This window comes from Cyanistes caeruleus, chromosome 6, assembly GCF_971803275.1.
Source record: "Cyanistes caeruleus chromosome 6, bCyaCae1.hap1.1, whole genome shotgun sequence".
NCBI classification, from domain to species: domain Eukaryota; kingdom Metazoa; phylum Chordata; class Aves; order Passeriformes; family Paridae; genus Cyanistes; species Cyanistes caeruleus.
Window position 1 is genome coordinate 25,573,167 of NC_141706.1, and position 17,720 is coordinate 25,590,886.

The following is a 17,720-nucleotide window of genomic DNA, read 5'->3' on the forward strand; positions in this document are numbered from 1 at the left end:
TTGCACTTTGTTCTGTCTGTAGTAATTTTTACCTCTCCTCAGGGAAAAAGGAGGACACAAAAGATGCTGCTATTTTGAGTAAATAGTTTTCCATGGAGGAGGTGTCAAACGGAGAGTTTTAACTTGAATGTGTTGCAGCTGGGATGTTTTGCACAGCAATGTCCTGTCTTATCTTCCTGAATTTGTTCTTCCATGTATTAAAGGGAATATTTATCATCGACCTTTCTAGGCAGCAAATTGAGAAAGGCAAGAGTATTTTTTTAAGTCTGAGTACAATGGCTTAAAACTTTACTTTCCACAAACGAAATAATCCTTGAATCTGCTTTTCTCAAGTGAGATTTTAACAGCTTCAGTGGAGCAGCTGTGATATATAGGTGCAGCAGAAGGAAGACTTAAGACTTGGGGAAGGAGTAATTAGTTTCCAGTTTCTAGTGGCACAATGAACTTTGTGCTTTTGGTTTGGGAATATGTGGGGGAAGGAAAATTTTTCTGTCTTGCATTTAAAGTTTTACTGTGGTTTTGATCTTACCATACAGATTTTTTCAGGGCTAAGTAAGTGTTTGATCACAAAGCATCTCTGTCAGCCTGTGCTTCTTGTTGCCAAGATGCTTCTGAAACACAGAAGGTATGTGGACATACTGGAAAAGTTGTGTCACCACCCTTTCCTGGCAGTTGCTGTGATTGACGGTCTGTTGTGTCTTAGTGTGATGAAGAATGTCAGCCAGGTACAGGGTTATCTGCAGTACACTGAAAAAATTCATAATGGCTGCTCAGATGATGACAGTGATGAAGCTGCAAAGTTACCTTGTTGTAGCAGTCTCTGTGAGGACATCTTCCTGCTTTTCAGATAAAGCTTCCAGCCTGCTGAAGGATACTCTGTACACTTTCTGATCATATAAATGTACTTGGTGACTGGCCAAGGTGAAAGGAGCTTTTTTCCCCATCTTAAGGATGTCTGTGTTTGGGATGTTGTATCATAGACATTTTCACATGACCCTCTTTTGAGTTTACACATGAATGTATATGAAGGATTGGATGTTGTTTGGTGGAGGTAATGCTTCAGTTAAGTTTGTTGTGCAGTCATCAACTGTAATGCAGTCTGTACTTAGCATATAACTTTTACATTTATTTCATGGAAAACCTGGAGAAAACACAGCCATAGTTCAAAGAGCTAATAGATACTATTAAGTGCTTCTGGTTGAGCCATATCATCTGCTTTGTGTAGGAAACACAACAACATGATCTAGGACCCTAGACCTAGAGCTTGAACAAAGTTTCTTGGTCCTGGGTGAATTTTATCACTCCATTATATTTTCTGTGTTAATTTTCCCTGTATACTTTCAGATTGTTCACAGAATATGGGTCAGTGTACATGGTGAAAAGTGACACTATTTTTGTGTTAACCCCCTAAATCAGAAATATCCATACACAAAACTTGTAGTGAAGCAACAAGTGCATAAATATTTCTTTTCTATGATATAGACTATAATGTGATTGAATATGTGAAAATTAATTGCATAGGAGATGGGGAAAATGGGAAACACTATAGTAATCACATTCAGCCTTTCTTGAGTGATTAAAGATGAAGTTAAATTAATTCTGTTTATTAGTTGAGCTTCATGGGCTTCATCCTTTTTTCTTTTTTTTTTTTTCAAAGGGACTAACCCTTGAAGTAAAGAGAAGCCCCGTTGCCTAAGTAGAAAACAAACACAGTTGAAGTGCTTTCAATATAACAGACACTATACAGTTAATTTTTCCTGCAGACACTCCAGTTACATGGCTGTTAACAGTTAAATTATGAATGAGGTGTTCTGAAGAAAGCCTTTCCTGACTCTCCGCTTTCTATTTTGTTTGGGCTGGTCACCAGGGTCACAGGAGTCTTATTCCACATGAAGCACTATGAGATGCAGACAGGTTTTCTTCCAGACTTGAAGATAATGTGACTGAGTTGTCATTCACAAAACTCAATTCTTCTAGGTCTTGAATGAAAGGAGTTTACATTCTGTTACAATGAATGATGAGCAACCTCGTACATACTGATGAACAAAGGCGTGTCTGGAATGATTGGGGCTGTGAGGCACTGGCTTGGGGGTCTCTGAAAACAGAACAGCCTGATGTCTTCTATAATATATGAGGTCACAGGTTAGCCAGTGACATCACCATTCTCATCATGTTGCTTACCCTGCGTCCTAGACAGTATGGCTTATTGTCTTTTTGTGTTGTGTAATGTCTCCTGCTAACAGGATGGCACAGCTGTCCTGTTAAATTGAGCATTAGTGGTAATAACAATGAAAGCATCCTTTTTTTTGGAGGCATCTTGAAGGATACTGACTTTTTTGTGTGTAATAAAAAAAATATTAAGAGTGGTCCCAAGTTAATTGTCATTATGATATAAGGGCAGGGTTTGTCTTCTTGGCCAAGTATTTTTTACTTTTGTGAAAGTATTTTTTTTGCTAAAGTGCTGGTCTCCGCATACTTCAGTAACTTGCCAAAAGTGAAGGGAAAATTTAGGGAAGATAATTGTGTTAAGTGAAAGCCCCCCTCCTATTTGTCTTGTAGGAGGAAAGTCTTTGCTCTCTTTAATTTTTTTTTTTTTTTTTCCATTTGCTTTACATATTCTCTGATGCAAAGTATTTTGCAGTGAAATGTTTAACTGATTTTCCAGAGTTATAGCAGGGTCTGTTACCTCAGAGCTTTGTACCTCATGTGTGACGCCTTCTTTTTCTGGTGCTGATGGAGTGGCTTCAGAGGACAGGCAAAGCCTCAGTGTATGGATGGTTGGAGTTTACTGGACTTCCCAGGAGTGAAGGTGGGAGCTGGGGCTGCAACTCTCCAACAGAAGATCTGAGCGGAATGTGTCATCTTGACTTTTAAGAAAATTACTGCAGTAACTGGGAATCAAAATTAGAGAAACGAGTCTGTGAAGAATCTCAGATGCCTTTTTAAGAACTTTATTGCTCCCAGGGGTCTTCAGTTCAGGTTTCCCCAGGAGAAAAGTGACTTTTGAATGTTTGGCAAGATTCCTGTTCTTTTAAATACTGGCCTGTGCTTTTAAGGAGAGGCTGTGTGATAGAGACTCTGGTGCTGAAAGACTGAAAATCTCAGTAAGTCTGGAGTAAGCCTGCTTAGGTGTTTGGTTACAAAATCCAACCCCAAATGAGCAGAAGCAAGTCAGGACTGTGAGTGGGTTGAGACATTGTTCTGCCAAGGAAGAATCAGTTGTCATAACAGCAGTGATGCACTGCCATGCTGATTCGTGAAAATGCAAAGGCTGGAGGCTGCTTTGCTTTTGTGCTTTTGTTGCTTCTGTTGCTTCTGTTGCACACTTCTGTTAAGTAGGAGAAACCTTGGCTAGTGTCTGTGTGCATTACACTGGTGGTCTCTTTTCATGGCAGTGGCTGTCAGTCTGGCACCGTGTATTACTTAACAAAGTGTCCCTAAAATTACCTATTATGTACAGTTTTCGTTGTCTTTTGAACTTCTTGTAGTGTGTGAGAAGGACAGGAAGGTGGAAATGTGTATGTGAGTAGTAGTGGGAGAGCCACAATTAGAGCTAGCCAGTCGCTGATTTCTTGAGGTTTTGAAAGAAAATTGAACATAGTTGTTACAGAGAAAATATGTTCAGGTTGTACTTGTGTTCCAAAGATGTCTCCTGCTGCTTGTTTTGTCTTACCAAGATTTGATAGCTGCTTGGCAGAAGTCTTGGCATTGCTTGGCAGTAGCAGTTCTCTGCTTATCAACTAAAAAAAAAATGACTGCTGAAACTCAGAAATGCACAGTTTTGAGATGCACTGTTTTCATCATTATCAAGTCAATACAGCTTGATTTTTCTTACTTCTTTCTTTCCAGAGATTTGGGGGAAAACCAGAGAAGCTTTCATAAAGCGTGGTATCTTTCTTTTAATTCTCATTAATCAAATACAGTCTCCAGCAGTAAAAACTTGATGTGAGACCCACTATGCTAAATTTACACCCTGCAATTTTCAAACATTAGCTGCCACTAAATTGGCAGAGTGACTGGAACCAAATGTACCTGCTTTGCAATTATATCTGCTGGGTTGGTATTTATGGGAATAACCAACCAGGCCGACAAAAGTCAAAATTAAAATTAACCCTTAATGGCAGCATGCTGAAACTGGTTGCTGTTCATTGCTGTGTTGAGTATGGTGCTGAAGAGCCTCTGTTCTGGCCAGTCCCAGGTGCCACTGCAGTGATAATGTTTACTTTCCAAGAAGCTTAAAAGATTGGGAAATTTATCAGCTTTGTGCACCATAAGTTCCAGTTTGGATTTTTTGTGAAAACAAATGTATCCTTCCTTGGAATCAAGTAGTAGGCACTTTTTGAATCAAAAATTTATTACTGAGTATGTAGAACCCATGTCTTTGGTCTGTGCTTTTGTATTCTCTGGCTTATGGGATACTAATATTTTTATTTTGTTGAAAATTTTCATGAGGTTCCTGAGATCTTGTGAGTTTCTTCTGATGCCAGTCTGTGCAGCTCGGTAGGTGATTCCCCAGCTCACGGGTTTGCTCCACAGCCCTCACAGCATTTGCCAGTTTGGCATGCTCTGTCTGGACATGTCTTCACCCCAGCTTCTACAGAATGTAGACTTTGCAGCATACATAAATATGATGGGTGCCAGAAGGAATGTGGACCTTTCAGTTTGTTTAGCCAGGAAAATGATGTATGGGGTTTTAGAGATCTCCTGAGTTTTGATTTGGCTCAGTGGAGAATACCTGATGCAAAAAATATTGAATGAAGCCTTAAAAGGCAAGAATGGTTTTCTGGTTAACCTGAAATATATTCATTTCTGTTAGCTGAGTTTGTCCCTGGGATTGACTCATCTGAATGAAACACATCCAGGTTTGGAAGCTGCAAGAGGGCTGAAGTGAGACACACAAAATATTTGGATTAGGGGCTGAAGTATGTAATATTTCTTAACTAGAGCATACTGGGAATTTTTTTTCTGAAACTTTTTGTCTCATGGGCACTCTGAGTAGGGTTGATAGGATATTTTTTTCTTTGAGACCAGGGTAGGTATCTAAGAAGCAGGTGCCACTTTTTTTTTTTTTTTTTTTTTTTGAGAAATTTTACTGAGGATTTTAGGAAATAAAGGGAACAGAACTGTCAGGAAGCAAAATGTGGGAAAAGGAAGAAAATTAATGCATCACACTGACTGAATCTTGTTGGGTTTTTTTTTGGTTTTGGGCCCTTTTTGGAGTCACTCGTCTGCAGTTGCATCCACTGTTCCCAGGGAAAGTTCATTTTTCTCACGCTCTCATGAAAAGCTTTTCTGCTTTTTGCTAAATCTTCCTCTGTCTACCTTCATTCCAGTATTCTTCACTCTTCACTGTGCTGTTAAATACAGCAACTGTTGAAAACGCCAAACTCCAAGATTACCTGTGTTGCAGTCAACCCCCTGATTTTACTGCTAGCTCAAAAGCAGTTTGAAGTATATGGTGTGTGGAATGGTATCTTGCTGTGGCAGTATTTGCTGGAAAGAATCGGTCACCAGTGCCTTGCAGGAAGATTGCACAGTCCCACTGTGCTCCCTACGTAAATGTCCCGTTGTGTGGAGGCACTCTTACATTCCTCTACAGGGAGGCATCATTGCTCTTGGCTGTGGCTTCTGGTACAATAAGTGAAAGACAAGGTGAAACTAAACTCCAGTGACAAGAGTGAGACCCTCACTTCAATATAATCCCTACCATTTATCTGCCTAACAGCATGTTTCCTATTCACAAAATGCAAATTACATTTATTTTTTGGTTTTGATTTGCTTACAGAAAGCAGCAGCAGTCTAATCCATTCAGCAAACACCCAGTAACTTTATCTTCTGGATAAATTTTTATTATTGCTGTATAAAGCACATCAAAGAGCTCAGTTTGAATGGGAGAAAATCATACTTTAAGTAAGTGGTTATAAAAGCTGCTATTTTTCAGTTGAAATGATGATTTTCTATGTCTCTGGTAGTGATGATGGGAAATTTCCAAAATAAATAACCATTACTTGTATACATCTGTCATTCCTGAGCCCCATCTTCTGCCCCCACTTAACTCTTTTTGAGGCTTAGTGGTATAGTGGAGGGTATGTGACCAGCAGTACAGGAAAAGAGCAAATACGCTGTCTTCTATAAAAAGAAACCTCTCAACTCTAAAGTAATGGCAAAATCTCTTCAGGTAGACCTGGGGCATGACATTTGAAGAGGCTTGTGTCCCGTGGTTAAATTAGACCAATATGTTAGCAGGGGTCTCCAAAATACTGTGAGAGTGGTGAGAGCTCCTGGACAATCTGAAGGGTGTTGCTGTGGCTGCCCCATGGCTTACCATGGTTATATATATATGTAGGGTAGATGAAAATCGTCTGATTGTAGCCTGGTGATGCTCTGAAATCAAGGCTCTGTTTTGGCTTGTTTTGTTGAAATTGTGTTTTCTAGCAGGGTCCAGTTCTGCATTCTGCAGCTGGTGAGTAATGAGTTGCCTTTCTCCTTAATGGGGTGTTCTAAGTTTGCTTTGCAGCATTGTCAACCCAGTACACATGGTCTTCATGTATGCCCTCTTTTCAGTCTCACCTATTTCTTGGATTTGTATGTATTTGAAGAGGTTATTATCTATTTCCAGATGATGCTTCTGTTTAGGAATACTATCCCATCTTCACTGTCTGTGTGCTGTCACTACCACCTACTACAGTCTTTCCCTTCTCTTAAACTATTGCCATTCCTTGATTCTGATTGTCTTCTGGCAATTCTCCTCATTTTAATTGTTGATTCAATGTATTTAGAAAAATATTCTTGCTCTGCTTCTAAATTTTTTTAGGAGCCTCAGGAGAGAGGTTTCTGGTCTCCTTGTTTTCTTTTCTTAGGGCAAGACTTCAGAGCAGTAGCTGAGTTCCCTTCCTAGGGTAGGGAATTCTGCAGATCTTTCTCTTGTGTAGATGGAAATCATGTTATCTGTCATCAATCTCCTCACACTTGGAAATTAGCTCAGTGTTGTTGAGTGAAGGGTTATGAGCTTTTTCTTTATTGTTAAGGACAGTGTTGATGTTTTGTTTTGTTACTCTGTCCTGCATCCTCCCCTTCCTTGGGCTTGGTTCCCCTGTGGAGCCTCACACACATCTGTCTCTTCCAGGCTTTTTTTGAGGCATGCCCTTTTCATGTAGTATGAGAGCCCAAGTTCTCCCCTCATTACCAGTACCACAGCTTATCTTCCCCTCCTGATGTGCTGGCACATCCTAAATGCAAACTCTTCAGATGGGAGGGTCCTTCTGCCATCAGGAAGATAATCATTAACACAACTTAGTCTTGGTTTGCTTTCTCCACCATTATTACACAGTGAGGTTGCTTTCAGAGCCCTGCACTTCTTGTCTCTAGCACACCTTTGAAATTGTCGGTGACCAGTGCTGAGGGATACACCTGGAGCAGGTACTGGGTGTGCAGCTGCAGTGGGAGCTGCAGATTGTGCCTGGGTGGGAGAAATGTTGGGAGCTCCAGACAAGGAAGGGGCTGTGACCTGGTGCTGACCCTTTGCACAGCAAAAGGCACAGGGACCTGTGGCACTGGCCAGGTGACTGGACACTGGGACACAGCAGGAGCCAAGGGCTCAGCAGGAAGACCCCAGACTATCACAGCACAGACTGAGAGATTCCTTTGTTCAGCCTCCCTTTCCAGAAGCACCAGCTCGAGCTGGTGTTTAGGGTTACGCACCATGATTTAATTACTTAAAGGAGCCAGAGATTTGGGACTGTATTATGGGAAGCGAGTACAATGTGGGAAGGAAACCTTGTCTGATAGTGAGTGTGGGGTGTGCAGAGAGTCAAGTGTGCCCATTGCGTCACTGGAGCCACCCACAGTCCCAGCAGTGAAAGTATCTGGTAGTAGGAGTGTGACTGCCAGACTGAGCCCTGGGTAGTCAGGCAGGAAAGTTCCTGTGACCCCAGTAAGATGTCAGTGTGGGAAACCTTCTGTGGGAAACAAAGTGTGGGAAACATGTTTGCTGGGGCACAGAGTGGCATGTTTGGTTCTGACAGACAGCTTTCCTTCCTGGAGAAGACAGCTACCAAGAAGAAATTAATGCTCTTGAAAACTTTGCTGCTTAAAGAAGCAATCATGGCATAATTTTTAACAGCAAGCAACTTTGTGAGACTAAGTGGTGTCTACTGTAGTTGAAAATGGCAGAAATATTTGCTTTAGGTTACCTGACTTAGCCTGAGAAAAGGCTTCAGTCCTTGTGTTCTTAATCTGGAGACAGGCATGTATATTTCTCTCTTTCTGTGAAGGCATAAGCTCTTGAAACTTTGTGGTGGGTTGATTGAGACAACACTGAGAACTATGGGATCTAGGTTAACCTTTTTTTAAGGCTTGCTGCTCACCTGTGGTGGAGTTTATGCAAGTAGTAAGGGGAAGACAGGAATTTATGGCCAGGGTTAGAGAAAGATGGGGCTATTTGCTGTGATTTAGATCAGCTTGAACTGTTGAGGATATGCACCTTTAGCTAATCACAGCTATGTACTGAAAGCAGCATAGAAAAGTCTGACATGGTGTTTCTGCCCCTGACCAGTGATACCATTCCATACTGCCATTATTGCATGGGCTTGGACTCTATGGTCTCTGTAGTTGCAGACATTGTCATTTTATATGGTGGGTTTTTTCCCCCTTGCTGGCTGAAACATTCTTTTGCTTACCAGTTAATGGTATCTATTTATAGTGGCTTGTTTGTTTTTCCTGTAACACACAGCTCTTGCTTAAACTCATTCACTTGCAAAGGTTGGTTCTATGTCTGATCTGTGTGGTGAGATACAAGACTACAGAAATATTTAATACAGTTAAAATATTTTTAATTAAATATTAATATTTAATATAGTTAAAAGTGCTGAGCAGCTACTCACTGAAGAAGAGGCAAGATGATACTTTGTTATCATCCTGCTGAAGCATTCTTCCTCCCCTTCTGTAGTTTTGTACTGCTGCATATTTGGGCATTGTTGTTTTTGTATGCTGGGATGTAAAAGAGGGGGGGGGGGTGTGTCCAGTATCAGCTACCGACTCCAAAGGACTCCAGTGTTTTTTCCACCCATAAGTTAGAGCATACTTTAACCACTGCCCTGGTGAAATGCTCCTAGAGCACCTGGCATTATGGAGTTAGTGTTTTTCAGAGAAGTAACACTTTTACAGCCTCACAGTCTACAGCCTAATTCTGCCAGTCCTTGTGATTACTTCTCATTGGAACAGTGCTTTAAGTGATTGTCATGTGACACAACAGAACAGCTTGAAGTACCACTTTCCTGGGAGGAAATAACCTAATAGTGAATTCAGTTTTTTCTCCAGACAGAACAACTGTGGGATTTTTTTCTTACATCATGTATAAGGCCTAGATGAATTTGCACAGCTAACTATCTTCTCTGAAGGCCCTGAAATGCAGGTAATTCAATACATGCTTTTAAGCAAGAAAATGTGGTTCACAGCAGCTCTTTATAATCTCTTGCATCTGCACACCACAGAAAAAGTCCTTGCAGAAACAAGTCTCAAAGGGCAATTAAAAGCTTTTGATCTTTGAAAGGAAATGTTCTGATTCCGATTGGGAAACTTAAACTTAATTGTGGTAGACAGGTTTTTTATTGGCATAGAATATCATGTGAATAAATTTAAACCTAGCCCCTCCCAATTTTTAGGAAAACAATAAAATACCCGTCATGCTTTTTGCTAAATTGAAGGGGTTTTTTTCATCACTTCTGTTGCTCTTCTGTTACTCCTTTAAATTTGATGCTGAATGAATCAGACTCAGTCTTGCTGCTGTCACATTTCAGGCATGATCTCAGTATTTTCTGAGCAGAATGTCACTCTGGCCTGTTTTTGGGGAAATTGGAGTAGTGTGATGGACCACATGAGCTTATTATCTCCTTGTTTACCCCTACTCCCCATTTAATTTCTCATAGGTGCATCTGTTTGATATGAAAAGTGATGCCAAGTAATTACAAATGCATTGTTAAATGAAGGACAGGAATAATGAAATCTAATTTCTGTCCTAAGATCTGTTGCAGGTTTTCTGGATTTTTGTGCGTAAATCCTTTAGTCCTTTGTTTTTGTGAAGACAGAAATTATGTTTTCCTCAGGGTGGTGTCACAGAAGAATGCCATAGAGTCATAGAACATGCTGAGTTGGAAGGGACCCATCAGGATCATCAAGTTCAACTCCTGCCCCTGCACAAGACACCCCAAGAATCCCACCCTGTGTCTGGAGAGCAGTGTCCAAACACTTCTTGAGCTTTGTCAGGCTTGGTGCTGTGACCACTTCCCTGGGGAGCCTGTTCCAGTGCCCAAACACCTCTGGGTGGAAAAACTTTTTCTAATACTCAGCTTAAACCTCACTGACACAACTTCAATTCCCTTGGGTCCTGACACTGGTCACGAGAGAGAAGATATCGGTACCTGCCTCTCCTTTTCACTTCATGAGGAAATTGGAGACTGCAGTGAGGTCTACCCTCAGTCCCCTCTTCTCCAGGCTGAACAGACCAAGTGACCTCAGCTGCTCCTCACAGGGCTTTCCCACCAGATCCTTCACCATCCTAGTGCCCCTTCTTTGGACACTCTCTAATAGCTTTCTGTCATTTTTATATTCTGGCACCCAAAACTGCCCCCAGCACTGGAGGTGAGGCTGCCCCAGCTCAGAGCAGAGTGAGACAATCCCCTCCCTTGCCTGGCTGGTGATGCTGGGCCTGGTGCCCCCCAGACAGGGTTGGCCCTCCTGGCTGCCTGCCACTGCTGGCTCAGATCCAGCTTCCCATAAACCCAGGACCCTCAGGGCCCTTTCTACAGCCTCTCATTTCCTAATCTATAAACACAACCAGGGTTGCCCTGTCCCAAGTTCAGAATCTGGCACTTGCCTGTGTTAGACTTTACATAGTTGGTGTCCTTCAAAGGTATTAGAAATAAAATGTTTTTATCTTTGCTGCTTCTTTAAGGAAGCAGTGTGGGTAGCTCTAGCTTGAACAGCATAAGATCTCCGTTTGACCTTCTTACTGGAGAATGCTTGTCTTCCAAGGTGCACACAGTTCAGTAATCTAAAGCATTCCTTCCTCATTTGTTTCTGCTTCCTTTTTCTGTTTGAACCTGCACTAGTTTGGAGCTCTGTTCACTCCGCACTGTTAGCGGCCCATAGCCTGTTTCCTTTCCACCACGCTAAGTGTGTGGAGAGCCTGCAGACCTGGGGGGTGTATTTTTGGTGTGTACTCAAGCAGCTGCACTGCTGCTGAGACAAGCAAATGTGGAAGCTTTAGTGAAATGCCCAGTCCCCCAAATATAGAATCCAGCCATGAAGGGTGCAGGATTAAAGTTAAGCCTGTTCACCATGGCTCACTTCCTGCATGTGTTGTTAAAAGGAAAAAGCAAATGGTTGTTTATTAGGGAATGGTTTAGAAGATTATATTTAATTAAGGTGCTTGCATGGCTAAGTGCTGAAATGCAGCCACCTACTACAGGGAATGTGCCAGTTGCTTCAACTAGAAGAAGATATGCATTCAGTTCTATGCATTTTGTATTATTTATGGTGGGGATGGATTATGCTGGATTAATCGCCCAACAAAGGCAGGTTTTGCAGTGATGTGTTAATGGGTGAATGATGGAATAGTAGCCTGAGTTCCTCGCCACAGTAGTTCTTCTGTCTAAATTAAAAGAAGCTATCCATTTTAGTGCTCTGAGAGGGTTGGTTTTCCCATTGTGTCTGACTTGCCTTAGTAATATTTAGTGTTTCATTTGAAGTTACCATAGGTGTTTCTGATCTTTTGGCTAGGACTCTTGTTGCAGTCAGCAACCTCAGGATCTCATCCAGGGAAGCCGCAGGGTTCTGGGGACCAGCATGGAACACCAACGAGACAGGCCTTTGTTCATGAAACCATTTATTCAGCATGGGAACAAACTCAGATTTAGAACAGAGTGCCCCGAACAGAGGCAGAGCCGGGCTTTTTGAGGGACAGAACTCTTAAGGGTCTCCACCCTTGAGGGTGGAGTTCAGAGTCAGGGACCATTAGAAACACACCAAGGGAGACACCCCCCACCCTCCAGGGACTCAAACCCAATCAGAACCCCTGGGCCGCCCTTCACAAGGGGTTTGGGGTGGGACAGTGCAACTCTTCTGCTTCCCCCGAGGGTAGTCGCAGCAGACTCTGATCCATTTTAAATCTTGAAAATGCCGGATACCAAATATACCGCATCTCATGGATCGCAGCTGGAAAACTGAAGGAGGGGAAGTCAGACCTGATCAATGAGCAGTTCCTTGAGTAATCACTAATTACCTGCTGCTCCAGTGAAGAAACATTTTTCAGCACCTGTATTGCAGTGGGACTGTCAATCTGCGTTTACAAATAATCCTCATAACTTCTAATGTAGCATAAACACTGTAATCATCAGGCAGTTTAGATGAGGATAGGGGAGGATAGGGATTAAAACTGTTCAAGGGGATTTAAGTTGTCAGATAATTAGTGGCAGGTGTCCTTTACTTGTGGCAGATGGCTTAGGTGTTGTCAGAGGTTTCACTGCACAAGAAGAGAGCGCTTGTCTTATTCTTTGCTTCCCAAAGTCAGTCTGAATGTGCACTGGCATGCTTTTCTTCTGTTCTGGTGAGGACCTTTGCAGCAGTGCATAGGAAAGCAGATCAAACTGAAGACTGGCATTTTTCCTGATTTACGTGATACACTTATAAACACTGAGCTACAAACAACTTTTTGGGTAATAACAAAAATGTTTATTTGAGAGATTGAAAGTAAGCTTCACCCTCATTGATGTATTTTCCTTACTTTTTGGTGCTGTTAATGAGCAATCTTTTTATACCCTACGTGCTTGAATTCAGTATGGGCACCTTCCTCTTCAAAGCTAGTGCCTTGTTTTCATTTTAACAAGGGGTGAAATGTAATAAAGAGGTTGAGCAAGTCTTTCCCACAGTCTCTCTGGCTGACTGCATGAGTGAGTCCTGACTTTCTTCCATAAGCACAAAGTGTCTTTGCCTTCTGTTTCAGTGCAGTGAGCATTAATCCAAGTCTGCCTTAATGCCTGTGGTGTTACCTTGCTGACAACATACTTCTATTGCCAGTGAAGTTTGTGCATGTACATGTTAAACTGAAGTTTATAAGCAAAGCACTTTCTTCGTGCTCAGCTTTTAAGTTCCTCCTCTGAGTGCATCACCTGCATTCGTAGATCTCTGTAAAGTAGACATGGAGTGAGTCACGTGCTTCATGTCAACATGAAGAAGTATGAAAAGAAACATCTGTCCTGAGGGGCTAAATTCACAGAAGCAACTGGACCTGAATGTAAGTATTTGGAAGTAGTTTTGTGTTCTCAGAGGAATCAAATCTTGTAATAGCCTTCCAGTCACTTGATAGTGCCTATTTGTTGTCTTTTAAGATGAAAGAGGAAGATAAAAAAATGTCTGTTCAAGTCTTCTAATATTGCTGGTTTATCTTTAGTTGTGATGTGTGTTGCTGGTGATCAAATATTGGCAGGTATTGAAGGTATGTCTTTTGGATGCCATCTTGCTGCAAATTCCAGTTACTGACTTGCTGTAGTCTCTCTTCATTTGTTTTCATTACATGTTGCAGATTTCAGTGGAGTTAAAACAGATTTCTGATGTGCTTAAATCAAACCTGATGTAGATTTACACCTGGCAAGGGTTTTAGCAGAAATTAAAAATGAGTATGAAGAATAATGTGTGCATGGTGTGACAGGAAAGTATCATCAGTAACCCTTCAGCCTCGCAGCTGCAGCCTGATCAAAATAATTATCTTCACATATGAAAAACTTGAAGCAGTAATCCATTGAAAGTATCCTGTGAAGATCCCATGATCCCCACAAAAGACATGACAAAGGTTTGGCAATGAAGAGTTCATACTTTATCCTTGGTGATAGATCCTTTTTGCCATGAGGCTGATGTTACTGGCATTGTTCATGAGGGCAGTGAACACATAAGTGTCCTGTATTTCTTCCTCAAAACCTCCTTGGCCAGGCTGATTGCCTGCTCTTACTGATTATGCTTTCTGATACAGAGCTGTGTGATCAGTAATGATCTGTTCTGTAATGTGCGCAATTCTCTGCAGTGCTTTCAGGTAAAGGTGGTTTTTTTGAAAGATATCCTTGACTTGCTTTCTTAATACAGTGTGAAGTGCTTGCTCAGTATGACTTGTCCTTTCATTTATTTTTCCCTGATTGTTTTTCGGGGAATATTAAATATTTAGATACCAACATTTTTGGAAGTGGCTGCTAAAACAGATTGATTTTCCTTACTCAGTCCCCTTCAGAGTGAAACATGAGTCCATTTTTTTATATGCAGCCCAGATGGTATGCTGCTTAAAGTGAGCAATGTGTTGCAGTGAAAATGGACTACTTTCCCCTTCTTTCCTTCCTCCTTTACTTAACTGAACACATCCGTGTAGCTCTTATTTGGGTTGAATTCAAAATTAATCCAAGAGGCTGCAGGGTAAATATGTCAACTATGGGAATGCCAGCTGTGCCAGATTGAAGGAGTTTCTGCCCCTGCCAGCAGGCAAGTTGGCTACACAAAACCTGACGTCTTTATGGACCTTGTTAGAAAAATGGACACAATGATGTGGTTTGGTCCTTTCCATGTCTGTTCTGAGTGTGTCTGTGACACTGCTTCTCCTTGTGTGTGTGGAGTCCTGCACTGGGCTGTGTGCTGAGTGGGGAGGAAGATCGCGCATTCCTGAGGGCTGGGAGCTGAGGACTGCGCTGAGAATTTCTTTGAGTGGTTTTTTTAAAATCCATTAGGAGAGACTTGCGAAGTGTGAGGGAAGCAGAAGGAGTAATACCATTTAAAACAGTTCCACATGTGCCATTGTTTTGACAGTTTTTTATCCACCAATGATGTCACTGTCAGACACGAAATGATTCACACAGACACAGCTCAAAATGTGATGAAAGAAGAAGCAAGTTTTTTTGTTCTTTCACTACTTATAGGTTTTCGACAATGACCAGGGATTGGATAGTCAGGTTACCACCTTCCCAACCACACTGGCCATGAGAGACGTCCATCAAAACGCATATCTTTAATGGAATGTATAAACACCTATGTTTGTAGTTACTTTCCTGGGAAAGTGGCTAGAAATTATGAAAACAATATCGAAAGGCCTGATTCTCAGGGTGACACAATGTTTTTCTTTGGGCATGGAGTAATGCACAAAACAAGTTTCTTGATGCGTTGACTGTGACTCTCAAATTGCTGTCTGCAACATACAACTCTTCTAGGAGCTGATGAAGATCATGTTTTAAGAGAGTATTTGTTGCTTTGAAGCTGGATTGAGTCAGTTCCCATGTTGCCATTCTGCAGTAAAGCTTGGGTAGGGCTGTCTGCAAGTATCTTGATCTGCTGCTATCTTTTCTTTGTTCGGTGAAAGGGTTAGCAATACATCCTAGCTTTAAAAGAATGTTGAGGATAAGGTTATTATATAACAAAGGAAATCCTGTAAACAACTTACTGGGTAACAAAATTTGATACCTGTTCCTGGAATGTTGCTTCAATCTAATAGGTATGGCATCTATTCAAAGGAGATGTTAAAAGGAACAGGGACTTGATAACGCTTTTTTAGGGAAGTTTTAGGGAAGGACGAGCTGTTGCCATTGCTGATTTAAAGTCAGGGACTCAGGCATGAGTGGGTGTAGTGTTTCCCCAGGAGCTGCAGGGAGCAGTAAGGGCCCTGCCTGACTGGGCTGGAGCTGACCCTGTTCCAGTGTGCTGTAGGCTGTAACAGTATAGAGAGCAGACCTGCTGTTTCTCCATGGGAAGAACAGATCTAGGGAATGAAACTGAGGTTTGAATGACACTGCTAAAAGATATCTAATTGCCAGCTGCATGCCTGGGTATGCTTTTTGACGGCTGTCACTCTCTTAGGTGCTGGATACAGCAGGAGAGTTACAGGTGTCTCTGGAGACCTTATTTCCACCTTTTTTTTGCTGAACTACATTGTCTTTTAACAGCTCAGGGCAAATTTCCATTAAGGCATCTGCTCTGTGCTGGCAGATTCTTGAAACATCCCCAGAAAAGTCAGCCATTTGCAAGAAATAACATTTGAAAGGAAATACATTGTTTGAGACAGACATAGGTTTAAAGAGACTACCTCCCTGAAGCATTCCTCTTGTGTCTTTTGAAATAGTGACGTGAAACTTAGCAGTTTTGCCTGTGTTGTGGATGGAGCATTTTGATACGTTGTGGGGGTGAAAGGAAACAATCTACATTTGGCTGATTCAGAAGTTTCTGATAAGCCTCGTGCACTAATCTGGCTATAAAACTTACTATTTTGGTAGATTTGTTCTCCAAAGATGCCTGTACAAAGCAGATTCCTCCCTGGGTCTTCAGGAATGAGCTAGGCAATGAATGAGCTTACCTGAAAATTCTTACACTGGCAGTTGTGATCTGCACTGTGCCCTGTGCAGCACTGAAGAACGGGGCATTCACCATGTTGTGTTCATAATAGTTTTCCTTGTCCTTGTTGTTCAGGCTTTCCTGGGAGAGGAAGGAGTTGGACTCCAAGAGTAACAGGAAGTAAGATGGCACAGGAATGGGCAGTGGAGGGAACTGACAACAGCTCTGCCATTCCCCCAGAGTTCTAAAAATAATGTGGTTATCCTCAAAAGAGATAACTGATAGGTAAATAGATAAGCTTTGTGTCAACTTAGCTTGCTGTTCCTGGTTCTGAACCATGAAGGTATGCGGGTTAGCAGGGGGACATGTTTTTGTGACCCCTCCATCCTTACCTGGGAAGCTTTGTATTTCTGGGGTTTTTGCCTTCTCAAATGCATATTGCCTGGGACTAGTCTGGAATATGACAGGAAGACAAGGGGAACGATTCTATTTTTCTCACTCTCTTCCTTGTCTTGCAGCTTCCCCCAACTCTGTGACAGGTCATGCCATTTTGATGCTTATTAAAGCCATTGAGTGTCATTATCCTTCTCTCACTCAAGTTCGCGCTTCTGTGATATTTGTGTTCCAAAAGACAATGCACAAAAGTGAGAAAAATGGTAGATTGAAATGGCTGACTAGTGCTGTGTCTAACCTTGAAGGTAAATCTCTTAAGTTTCTTTCTTTCACTGTTCTCTTGATCTCAGTATCCTGATACTGTGCCCCCTCAGCCTGGCAGACTCAGTGTGCCAGCTGCCTGTCTGGCCTGTGGACAGATGTGTGCCAGGGGACTGTATTCACACCAAGAAACTCAATTCTAACTTTCATCATTAGCACTATGTTTAAAACTTAATTGAAAACCTAGTATGAATTTGTCAGTGTGTTACCTGGTGCATGACCCTTGGCTATTAACAACAGCAACAAAGTATTTTGCAAGTACTAATCTGACAAAAGCATTGGAGGATAGAGCTGAGTTCATGTAGCATTGTCTGTTTTACTTCTGTTTAGACTGACCCTGTGAAGAAGAGAGAAGAAGAGTTTGGTTTTTTTTTAAACAAACATGGCTTTGACAAGCATAGACAAGCATTTGACAAGCTGCATGTGTATTCTAGGAAGAAAATAATGAGGAAATCTGCAAAATCATGTGTGAGAATGGCAAACAGATAAAATGAGAATTTAAGAAAAAGAAAGTCCTACTGAGTACCAGGATAATGACAAAATAATCAGGGTCAGGGTCCATTTGTTTCATCTTCATTCAACCACTGATAAACAGCTTGCTCAGTGGCAGCTTTTGCTGCCTTTGTTAAATTCTCAATGAACTTACCTCTCTT

The 17,720-nt window shown here is 41.7% G+C and overlaps 1 protein-coding gene and 1 long non-coding RNA gene across 5 annotated transcripts in view; both read left to right on the forward strand.

The window, feature by feature from the left end:
• The window catches only part of LDLRAD3 (low density lipoprotein receptor class A domain containing 3), a 102,794-nt gene that overhangs the window by 16,711 nt on the left and 68,363 nt on the right, over positions 1–17,720 (forward strand). Inside the window, exon 1 of one of the 4 annotated variants that reach the window (XM_023927953.2) lies at positions 14,491–17,617. The exons of the other annotated variants lie outside the window; for them this stretch is intronic. The gene's annotated coding sequence lies outside the window, so the exon portion shown is untranslated. Of the gene's footprint in view, positions 1–14,490; positions 17,618–17,720 lie in introns of those variants that run through there. 4 annotated transcript variants of the gene reach the window in all.
• LOC147652532 (uncharacterized) lies at positions 12,894–17,558 on the forward strand. The gene is made up of 3 exons (XR_015288310.1): positions 12,894–16,638; positions 16,872–17,051; positions 17,398–17,558. It is a non-coding gene; the product is annotated as an uncharacterized LOC147652532 (long non-coding RNA).